The sequence below is a fragment of the Zonotrichia albicollis genome, chromosome 4, assembly GCF_047830755.1.
Source record: "Zonotrichia albicollis isolate bZonAlb1 chromosome 4, bZonAlb1.hap1, whole genome shotgun sequence".
NCBI classification, from domain to species: domain Eukaryota; kingdom Metazoa; phylum Chordata; class Aves; order Passeriformes; family Passerellidae; genus Zonotrichia; species Zonotrichia albicollis.
In genome coordinates, this window is record NC_133822.1 from 11857351 (window position 1) to 11870003 (window position 12653).

A 12653-nucleotide genomic window follows, 5' to 3' on the forward strand; every position below is an offset into this window, starting at 1 on the left:
TACAACATGTTGAACACGCTACAAACTGATTTTTAATATTAAAATGTACCTTCATCTGATAATTTCAAAATCACACCATTTTAAGAACAAATCTCAGTTCTAAAAGTCTTTTCTCTTACAGAAGTGAGCATAATCTTTACACAGTCTGCTGGTGTTTCTAATGTGAACAGGTGATAAGTTGCTCAACTTCAAACAGATCTAAAGCTTAATTCCTCTAGACGTCTTTTTAACCAAAATCCACTCTTCACACTGTATTAATGGTCTTTCAAAATTGCAAATGAACACCCTACAAGGCTTCAAGGCTTCAGTCCTTGTAACTGTCTTTTGACCCTAGCATGAATAAACCAACAGTCAGCCTACTTTTTGTCAGAACAGATGGCATGAGGTTTGCAGTCAACCTGATATCATTTTAAGTGCTTAACAACAACACAAAACAAAAAGCTATGTTAAAATACAAAGCCTAGAAAAACAGTTTCTGTTAACAGACAGGAAAAAAGATGCAGTTTTTGCTGTCTCAACAATCTATCTTTAGTCTGCTTCTTACCCTAAAAAACATGTGGAACTCTTACAGCTGCGGTCTAATCCCTTTAGATAGCACACTCCCAGTTTTTCTGTGACTTGTGCTGAATTCTCCCTCTCACAGTTCCCCTTTCTCAATATAGCTTTGCAGAAGCGAGTACAATCTTCATACAGTCTACAGGTATTTCTAATGCAAAGAGATCGCCCATTGTCCAACTGTAAAATAACCAAAAGAAAACTCTGACCACAGAAAGGCACTGATAAAGGCTGCACTTATTTGTCTCCAAAAAAAGGGCAAGAACCTGACACATGACAGTCAACCTCATCTCGGATAAAATAAAGGTCATTTTAGTGCCAACACAGGTTTACAAAGCACAAACTGCAGTAAGTTTTCATGAGGAAACAGGTGGGTTTGGGGGGGAAGGACACTTAACAGATGTAATTTACTTTGACTCTAGTAAGGCTTCCAATGCCTGTGTCCATGGGAGCCCTTGTACCTAGCTGGGTAAGTACCAACCTCAGGGTGTCTGAAAATTTGCCTAGACAGCCACACTTAAAGGCCTGTGTCAATGGCTCCAAAATCCAACTGGAAGGTGTTCAGGCAGTCTCCAGGAGACAACACTGGGCTAGCACAGTTTAGCATTTTCACCAATGACCTGAAAGCAAAAGTAGAATGCACTGACATCAAGGTTGCAGCTGACATGAGCCTGGGAGGCCAGGAAGTGGTTACCAGTTTTAGATAACAGAGGTGTTATTCAGAGGGTTCTCACATGCTAGAGGACTGAGCTGAGGCATCTCAGAACACAGGCAACTGTGAAGTCCTGCAAGGGGCACAGAGTAACACATCCAACACATCAGATTTGGGACTAATGGGTTAGGAAAACTGTGGGGCTCAAGAAACTGAAGAGTCAGCAGTGGGGCCTTGTGGTGATAAAGATCAACCACATTACAGGGTGCTGCACTGGGTCTGTCTGGGACAAAGTTAACTCTCTTCACAGCAGCCCTTATGGTGCTGCACTTCAGGTTTGTAGCTAAACCAGGGCAGGTAACACTCATTAGTAAGGGAAAGTGATGGTTTTCTTATAGCTGAAAAACGCATGCACAGCAACAAGGCACTTTCTCTTTTCCACCATGTCCCCAGCCCTAGTGAGTAGGCTGGGTGTGGAAAAGAGCTTGAGAAGGGACAGAGCCAGGACAGTTGACCTAAGTCAACCAAAGGGATATTCCACACAACATGATGCCATGCTCAGCAGTAAAAACTCAGGGGAGGGAGGAAGAGGGGTAGTCATTTGTTGTTACAGTGTTTGTCTGGACATTTTTTTGTTATAATCTTCCTAAGTGTGGTTATAGTGAAGGGTCTGGGACATAATTCATACAAGGAGAAGCTGTGGGAACTGGAGTTTTTAACCTGGACAACAGGAGGCTCAGGGGAGACCTCAACACTCTCTACAACTACCTTAAAGGAGGTTTTAGCCAGGTGGGGTCAGTGTCTTCTCACAGGTAATAAGTGATAGGACAATAGTAAATGGCCTCAGGTTGCATCAGACTATTAGGAAAAAATGTCTTCATCAAAGGCATTGTCAAGCATTGAAACAGGCTGCCCAGGGAAGTGGTGAAATCACCATACCTGGAGGCATTTAAAAACTCTAGCTCTGGAACCTGGGGACATGGTTTCGTGGTGGGCTTGACACTGCTGGGTTAATGGTTGGACACAATAACATTATAAGGTTTTTCCAAACTAAAGGATTCTATGATTCTTTCCACACAGCCATTATGCAAGCCAAAGCCCTGCTTTCCAGGAAGTGGCCAAACACCAGCCTCCCAGTGAGAAGGAAGGAATTAACTCTGCTCTTTGCTCTGCTAGTGTGTGCAAGCCGTGGTTTTCCCTATTAAAACATCATTATCTTGATCCATGTATCTTCTTGCCTTCCTCTATTTTTTCCTTATCCCAAGGGAGCGGAGAGTGATCACACAGTTGTGTGGGTGTTTGGGTTGACCCTGGCCAACAGCTTCCACTGCTGCAGTGGCAACAGTGCAGATAAGTCAAAGGACACTCTTCATTCCCAGAAGTCAGCATTCATTATGCTGTATCCAAGTACTGTACACAATTCTCCCCCTCAGCACCCAGTAAATGAGATAAAACAAAAAAACAGTTGAAGGTCACTTAGATGTTTAGAGGGCACATGACATTCGAGGAAAAGCTACAAGGAACTGGGCATTTTAATCCTAGAAAGATTGGTGTGGGGAGAAGAAAGTTGGATATCTAAATTTCTGTCCTTTCCATAACACCCACTTAAGACAGCTTAAAGCAGAAGTAACCTTGTCAGACCTACACAACAGAGGTGTGAGGCAATTAAGAACCTCTAGCACAGCCAATTTCAGATAGGGGAAGGAGGTGCAGGGAACCTGCTCAGTGAAGAGGCTGCACTGCCCATAGAGGAAGTAAAAACTGAGCCTTGGAGATCTTCAAGGTTCAACTGGACAAGGCTCCAAGAAACCTTATTTTGATGTTAGCCTGGCTTTGAGCCAAGGCCTAAACTAGATGACCTCTAAGAGGTTTCTTCCAACTGAAGTATTTCATTTCTGCAGAAATTTCTATACTCAAATACTACAAAGTGATGCTTTTAGGATATTCCTCTTATTAAACCAAATATGTAGCTTCAGGACAGGCTCAGCCCAATTTAAGACTGGCTGTCAAAGGCTGCCCCACATTCTCCCCAGCACTGCTGCTGATGTGGTTACACCTCTCTTTCTCCAACACCACACAATGAGTGCTGGCACCAAGAGGAGACACTGAGCTCACATGAACAGAGCTAAGGAAGAGAGCAGGCCTGCCAGCATCAATCCAGAGTGCTTAATGCCATCTTGAGCTCATGCCAAAGCAAAAGAGTTATTTCTTTATAAACCTGCAAGTTTCTTTATAGAGCAGCAATATTTCTCAAGAATCTGAAAATCTGGCCATGGGAGTACATTAATATAAACAGAAATCAGACACCAGTACAAAAGTCAGTTGTTATTTAGACACCTGAAGCATTTATAAATCAAATAATCTCAAAATAGCTAATTATGCACTTAAGCGCAAATAGGTGACATAAGTTTAAACTGAAATTACTATAATATGCTTTGGACTAATATTTTCATTCAAATAATTTGAAGATGTTATATTCCCTTCATGCAACAGCAATTTTGGAGATATTAAGAAATAGACTACAGCATTTAATTTACATAATCTCATAAAATGTTCTGTTAAAAATTCATCACATTTGACTAACCAAGAATGTCAGTGTCAGGGCTAGTTATAGCTTAAAAATTTAATTATTTTTGTCATACACTTTGTACTCCATTTTCTGAGTCAGATATGCATGTTTCTCCATGGTGTAAGAACTCGCATGTATCAAATACCTACAATTATCATAAAAACATTCTCAGTTTATAACCACATACACCCATAATACACAAAGAATAATTAAGCCATTTATTACAGAGTACCTAACATCAGCAGTGAGTTCCTGGAAGGTGCATTTCCCTACATTATTTAATGGAAAACAGAAATAGTTACACTTGGTTTGGGTTTTTCCTTTAACTGCGCACTGAAATTACTGCAGCATTCCTCATAATCTTTGCAAAGCAGACAGGAAAATTTCACCTAACTCACAACCATACTGAAAGGAAATTCATTATTTTTGCACTCCTGAATGCAGAACTCTGCCAGGTTTTCTGACAGATATACTGTGTAAAATTCCCACTTTTATCTCAGCATAAATAAGTTGCTCATACAGCAAAATGAGAACTAACTGTGGTTTAGAAAGTTTTGGAAGAAGCAAGCAGTATTAAATATTACACGTGACAGCTGTGTATGAAATGTCAGAGCTAGCTATACTGTCACAACCAAACACTATCTAAATTTAGACAGACTTGATTGAATATTCCTCAAACATCTAGTAAATGATGCTATTTATTGCTTGCTATTTAAGTGTGATTTTAGATCACTATTGTCAATAATTTGAACAGTCTTACTGGCTCTGCTACTATTTATTTATAACAAAAATATTATTTAAAAGACACGACAGTTCTGCTTAGACTAGAAGAACATCAGCATGTAATTTCTGAATTTAAAAGAGTAGTGGGCATTTTTTGTTTGTTTACTTTTAAATGGAAATTTAAGTTAACTGTTAGGCATCACATTAATGGAAGTTTTAATAACTGATTAGTCCTTTCTTCCTCTTGCACACTTTGTCTTTGGGGGCTCCTCAAAAATAGGGCCACACAATCTACAAAAATCTAATTAAAAGAATTTTAAAACTTTTGTTGATGTAGTTGAGAAAGAATATAACTTGAATTCAATCTAATAATCTTCTTACACCCTCTTGCCAGAAAGCAGGTAGATCCTAATGCAGACACCAAAGTTTGGGAGCAAAGCACATCCAACTTAAATAGCAAAATTTCCTATTATCCCCATAGATTCCACTATAATCTGAAGGGCCTTCTGCATCAAAGTTTAATACTCAGGCTTTACCTTCCCACGCCATTATCTCCCAGCTAGTATTGTGCTATCCAGAGCAGTACTTGCCTGGATGCAGCAGGAATTCTGCCAGCACTCCATGAACTCAGAGCCAGCACATAAACCCAGGCCTGTGACCAACCCACCGCAGCACCCACAGCATGGGGAAGCTGACACTCAGCTACAGAAGAGGGACTGAGCTCATATTATCATTTTTCTTTCAAGACCAGCTCTCTACTTTGGAAATAGAAAAAAAATCCAAGCATCTTCATGTTCAAAAAAAACCCCAAACAATCAAAAAACTATTTAACAGATCAATCTCAATGAATATTCCTCTTGCAGGAACCAAGTAAGACAAGCAGAGCTCAAATAAATTTAAGAAACAGCTAAAGCAATATTTGATTCTCCAAGCTGTAAATCGGTCAATTCTAAAAAGAAATTTAAAAACAATTAAAAAGACTGGATTGGACTCAATCTTAAGGTTCTTTTCCAACCTAAATTATTTTATCACCCTATGACTCATTACTATGAAATTGTAGCAAACACCATCTTAAAATCAATATTCTTTCCAAATGGAGCAAATCTGTATTTAAAATGAACTGAAACATTTAATAATTTGATTAAAATTAACAGGTAAGCAAAAATGTTACTTTAAACTACTTAGAATGTCTCATGACTCATTATCCCACACACTGCCTACATAGGAAGCATTCCAGAACTACTAATATCTGAAACAAATGCTTTATGCACCCATGTACCAAAAGAAAGGGCTGAGATCTTAACAGTAACATTTCTAACCTGGGACACATTTGCTAATTGGTCACTGAAGAGGCCAACCAAATACCAAAGTAAAAAGAAAGGCAAACTTCAAGTTCACAGTATCAATCTTTGGACAAAACCAACTCCCAACAACTATTTCTAATGGAATAAATATAGTCCTCGTATTACTAACATAGAAAAAATATGCAGACTAAATAAAATAACTTAAGCATTAGATAAAAACTAAAGAGAAAAATTGGGCTGGCTTTGAAATAACACCAAATAAGTCAGACTAAGGAATAGAACCCACAAAATGTATACAGCTTTTTATGTTACTAGAAGAGAGTTCAAGTATGGACAAGAGTAATTCATTTAAAACCTTCAACAGATGTTTGCCAGCTTTTCTTTCAGCCTGTAGAATAGGACACTTAGACCAGACTGACTTAAGCATAAAGACACACATGAAATTTAAAATAAAATACACAGACTTATAAATTCTTGGATTCAGGTACTGTAAAGCTCTCTCTCCACAACTTTCCTATCCAATTCTGTCAGACATTTGAGCTTCACAGTAGAAAGCACAAGCTGAATTGTGCCTGTTTCTCAGCAGCCACTGGTCACAGCACAAACTAAATACCCAGTGATTTCTACTCTTTCTGCTATGGGGTCAGGAATCTCTTACAAAAATCAAGTGGCTTCGTACCTTGGAAGTATAATCTCTTAAATTTATCACTTCATGACACATCGGACATGAGATTAAAATTAGAATGCAAGCTGCCAATCAGTGTTACTACACTCAAAATACATCAAGGCTAGTACAAGAAACCCACAGTGGAAACTTTGCTACAACACACTCTGGACAGGTTGAACACCAAATGAAGCATTCTCCAAAACCCATACTGCTCTGCCTGAATTTTCTTATTTTGTCCACTCCCCCTTTTTGAAGTCTCCAACAGTAACAGTTATCTACCACCATCTGGTATTCTTATTCTGGGGCAGCTGCTAGCCCTTGCAGTTTATGTCCCTTTTCCCCTTCCCAACTGTTTTTATACAACCAAAGGGGGATATTACTCATTACTTCTGAGGTGGCATTAGTCTTGGAATTTCCACAGCTACTGGAATTTGAATGTGCCAGGAAACTTTCAATGAATTGAGAATCTGTATGATTAGTATCTGGCAGAAAATACTTCAGTAAATTAGCCATGTAGTAATAGTGTGAATCACAGATTACGTCACGGATTTAAACCAGAGAAGTGACAGATTCTAAAATTATGGCACCGATCTCTTTATAGAGATAAAAGAACTGAGATAATTCTCAAGGTTTCAGCAGCTGCAGGCTTAGTTCTACAGAAGCAATACCATTTATACCCATAGGCCACTGTCACTTTTGTAAATTCCCTAAGAAATCAAAAATTAATTACAACTAATTATTTCTTTCCTAAGTCTTCAGTATTGCTCTTTTAGATGTTTGAAATCAACTGTATACAATAAAATAGTCAATCTATTGTACATAAAACATAATTTAAGAAAACTGTTAAGATAAAATGTCATCTCAAGAAGCAATGGAGTATAAACTTGTGGCAGCATCCTGTATGTATATTCAGGTCTAGGTATCTAATTCTAGACTGCTCTGAGTTTCTTAAATTGGTATTTAGCCTGTTACTAGAGCAAACACATAGGCAAGTGATAATGACAGTGCTAATTAGTTTGGTATTGAAACAACAAGGAGAAAATATGAGTTTACATTTAATATAACGTCTGGAACCCAATGAATTCTAAAAATAAATCTTATGGTGAAACAAGGAGGGCACAGACTCCCTTTTGCAAACCTTAAGGTAACTTCTATTCACATCTTTGGAAGTATGAATTGAGTTTTGAGCTACTTGCAATCTTCAATTAGTGCTTCATATCTTTTTATGACAAAGTGTTATGAAGTGTTCTTTTTGCTTAGAATTCAATCATGTGATAGGCTGACATCTAGCAGAAATTATGTGCAATTTTATGTACCATACAAAATTAAATGCATGCAGCTTTTGAATACAAATTCTACCCAGCTCTTCAAACACATTTCTATATTCCTCAGGTGTTTTAAATTACTAGCTCCTGCTACTGCTACATAGTAGGAACCCTTTTATCATTATGTGCATCACTTATAACTGTACAAGGAGTCATCTCACTATAAAGGAGAGCACCAATACAATGCCAAGCATCAAATTTCAGAAATTTTGTGAAACATTCAAAAGGACATATGGTACCTTGGAATTGAAGCTACTTTAGAAAGGTGTATCTGTTCAGAATGTACAGGAGATCTCTTAAACACCAGAATCACTGCCTTAGACAGGGACAGTGCCATTGTACTTTTTGGTTCAATTAAGACAGAAGCACAGCTTCCTTCACGTGAAGTGCCAAACCCAGCAGGACCAGGACAAGCTGAGAGTCAAAGGCTTGGAAATAAACCTCTCACTTATGCCAGAAATTAAATACAGGTGCTAATGCACCTTTGGAGATGCAAACCACTTGGTAATCGTGCTTGCTGCCTGACAACTACATGGCACATCACCAGCAGCTAAACATGCATGGCTTCAGGTTTATCTAAGATGCCAATACTGACAGCAGCTTGGTGAGATTAGCAGTTGGCTATTTAAATGTATCAGAGGCCAGCATCCACACTAATGGCATCTAAAATACTTGGAAATTTCTCCAAAATTCAAAGCCCAAAAACTTGCTAGGATTTTGAATGGAACTTCAATATAACAAATAACTATCGCTCTACAAAACTGAAGTAAGATTTAAATTTGCTACTTCAAAAAAATCAAGTGGCTTTCTTCTCCCATACTAAGTAGTATGCTCAGAAACAATTACTACCTAATTTAAAATCATGGTATGAAAGAATTTGATTAAAGATCTTCTTGAACACGAGTTTCAGTGGTTGTTGTATGTGAGCCCAATCTAGGAGATAAATGGTGACTGCTCCAACAGAAAGAGCCAAGTCCTTTACTCTTATAATGTCTACCACGAGAGTTACCATCAATTTCTGTCAACAGAGTACAGCATGCCTCATCCAGTCTTTCAAACATATATCTAATAAACCTTCCAGAAAACCACAGTGCCTTGACATTGCTCTCCACAGTGTGCTTGGCCTTCATGGCCTTTTACAATGCACCATGCTATAAATACGGTGTGCAAAGATGGGCAGGTTCAGAGGTACCAGGGCAAACTAACTAAGCAGGCTATCATTCATCACAGCCAAAAATGCTTTATAAAAAATTGTCCTCTGCAACAAAGGCATACTTTATGGAGGTTGTTCTGGCAGAAAGATACAACAAAACAACTTGAAATAACAATGTATTTTCATTGCAAGCCCCATTTCCAATTCAGAACAAAACTACTGTTGTTCTATCTACAATTTTGACAGAACCTACTGTCCCCCAGCTATCTAACTATGTAACTGCAGAGTTAGGACAATCTGAAAACTGAGTGTGCATTTCTAGCAAAACAGGAAAAATATCTCTCACGTAAATATCAACTGATTTTATTCAAAACTCTACTTGTTACATAACACCAAGGCATTTGTTGCAAATGTGATAAATGGGTACTGTCAAAGTTCATATCAGGGAAAATGCAATTACACTAAAAGCTGTCCCATTATTGTAGAAACAAAGCAATAAACTTCAGTTCATGTAAATTTTCAATATTCATCCACACCTAACTTAAGAGTTTTTCATCCTGTAGCTCAAGGACTAAGATCTACAAAAAAAAGGAGAATAAGCATATTGATAGCTGACCTAAATGCACTTCAATGTCACCAACTCCACCAGAACTCAGATGGACTGAAAGTGACAGAGATTAAAATGTAAAAAGTTCCTAGATATCAGTGGACAATTTCTTTCAAATACAAACATTTTCATAACTCCTATTTGTATTTGAAGCAAGAAAGAAAATTCATGAGCATAGTCCACCTTATTTTTTGTTACATGCACATGCATTTTACACACAAAACTGCCCTGAAGTAGGGTGAACAGTACTTTAAAAATACAGCTTTTTTTTTTAGGTTTTGTTGTTGTTTAAACAGAATTAGTATTTAACCAGTCTCATATTAAACTGAGACAGCTTTGAAGTATATAAAAATTTCAACCCCCTCCAAGACACCCAACAATCCCAGGAGCAAGGAGTAAGACAGACACCTACATAAACAGGTGTTGGGCTTCAAGCAAGTACGTAATCAAAGGCTGATCTAACCTAACCCCAAATGCTGCTCTGTTCCAGAACAGCAGATAGAGAAAATAGAAATAGACCCTCATCTAGGAATTAGATGACAGCTTTCACCAGCTAACACTGCAGCCCTAAAGCATATTAGAAGGGATCCATGTCAATGATTTAAGAGTTGTATGCTTAAGCATTTATATGCTTTAGAAAGAATAGAACACCTTTGCCAAGAGTTTACCAGATTTATTAAGGATCTGCACACAGCTGAGAAATCCACTTTCAAAATGCTTCAAGACATATTTAATGCATCAAGAATACAGTCAGCACTTCAATGAGACTTCTCAACTTATTTTCAGTCCAGCACTGTATAAAACATTACTAGCAGACATGAAATCAACAGGATTCAAAATAACATTTCTTTAAATGAAACTTATAAATACTTAAAAACAATTGTCTGGTTTGTTCCCAATTTGTTTATTGCAAGACCCATAACTCCAGTAATAGAAAGTTTTAAAATTGCATTCCAATACTGCATTCACACTGTGTTCTATTTTAATATTACTACAACTTTACTGTTGCCTCCGTTCTCTTCTTTACTGTTTGACACTGGGTTGGCAGTTGCACCTCTTGCCCACAAGCATCTTGCATTCACCAAGAAGTGCTAGGTAGAAGAGGATTCTTCCTAGTCAAGCCTACAACCTACAAAACAGAAGAGCATGAAGAAGCACAGATCTGATGCTCCCTGTATTTGGAACAAAAAGAAACTCCTACCTCTAACTGGCAATCAGCACATTGCTTAACGTGGGCTGCCTCTGTCTCCTATTGTAGCAAAGAAATCTTTAAAAAGTGGGTTTTGAATAGAGTTTAACATGTCTACCAAGTGGACCTTGCAGGTCCTGCAAATTTCATATTATTCCTAATCCAATTCTACAGTGAACTGTGAAACAGAAATACAGAAATTGAAAGCACCCTATTCTGCATCCATTTTCCCCTCCACCTGCTACTCTGCATTTCCAGCACATATCTCTGCTCCTCATTATGCTTTTAGTCAGGTCCTCATCAGACCATTATGAAATACCAGTTGAATTGACCACTCCAGCAGCAAACTAAGTCTAATCAGGACAGGCAGTCTGACTACTCAACCAGCAAAAAAACCCTGAATTAAACATTTAAAAGTGACAGGGACAGGGCAAAGCTACTCAGCCAGATGCTGCAAAAGCACTTTCCTTTTTAGCAAGGCAGAGCTTCCAGAATAGCTCTGCTGCTTGTAAGACAACATCCACTGCTTACTTGCAGCATTCCATCACAGATTTAGAAAGCAGGCAAGATCCACTTTAGTTTTATTGGAAACTATTAAAAACCCCTGAGATTTAGAATGTCCTTACAACAGTGACCAATAAAAAACTTGTAGCATGATTCAAACAACTACAACGGCTTTGTCCATGTAAAAAACCCCAAGTCATATGCAAAAACATATTTTATAAACTTTGCAAAAGGAAGATAGGATTACAGGTAGCCATTTGACAGCACCAGTACTTTCAAGTCAAGAAACAGGTCATATTAAATTCTAGACTATTAATTATAAACCCACTTCACAGTTTCAACAGGAATTTTCATTACAGGACATTGATTACTTCTATAAAAACAATCTGCTTAGAGCAATGATTGTAAAGCCTTCCTGTCCATTCTGGTTGCCCAGATATTGTTATATTTCACTTAAGATTTAATCAGGTAAATTTGCTAAGTATATTACTCACTACAAAGGCAACATTACATTTCTAACCAGAACATTTGAAAAAGCAATGAGGTCCAGTCTATTTCAGAAGTTGAAGCACAGTATATATGAATGTGTTGACTCCTTTAAGTTGCTTCACAAAAAGAATTTTCTAATTTCAGAAATTTTATAGGGACATACAATATTGAAGTTTACATGTACTGGAAAATATAAACACCAAATACCCATGTAAGTATACACCTATCAGTCAACACAGCAACTTGATTATCAAGTTGTAACAAAGCATACCAGAGGTGGTCTTATTTAAAGCATCAATGACTCTTAAATTACAAAAGCCAGAAGACCAATTTACTTACTTATCACATATTTAACAAGAATTTACTTGCTTATTCCTTATTTAACAAGTCTCTTATTAAAAGAATTGGTTCTTAACTGCTTCATGGCAATTAGCCCCATCAGCAGAGATCCTGAAAGAACTATACTAAAAGTAACTTTAAAAAAATAACAGAAATATGTTTCAAAGGAAGGGGTAGTCAGCAATTGAACCAAAATGAAAGGAAGTCAAAATCTAACCTCAACAGGTAACACACTTTCAAACCGAGGATTGGTGCAGACAGGTATCTGTGACTCGAGGTGATTGCCAGGCCTATACGTTTTAAGCTCCAGAGTTTTTAAGAGTGTAAGTTTTTAACTCCAGAGACTTTGAAGCTGGCAACACAGCTTTGCAAACTCTAAGGGCAAAACCGTGATGATGGGAAGCTTCTTCCAAATCCCCAACTTTAACACTTCTTGTATACATCTGTACTGTATAAGGACTATAAGCAGTCACAAATATGGGTAATTAGTCTACAAAATCACTCCTTTACTTCCCATCCTTGCTAAGAAATCTTATTTTGTCCTGTCTGCTCCTACTCAATGCTCAAGGAGAACAAA

The 12653-nt window shown here is 37.7% G+C and overlaps 1 protein-coding gene across 2 annotated transcripts in view; it reads right to left on the reverse strand.

Moving 5' to 3' along the window:
- The window catches only part of GNAI1 (G protein subunit alpha i1), a 32084-nt gene that overhangs the window by 12620 nt on the left and 6811 nt on the right, over positions 1–12653 (reverse strand). The gene's annotated exons all lie outside the window — the stretch shown is intronic.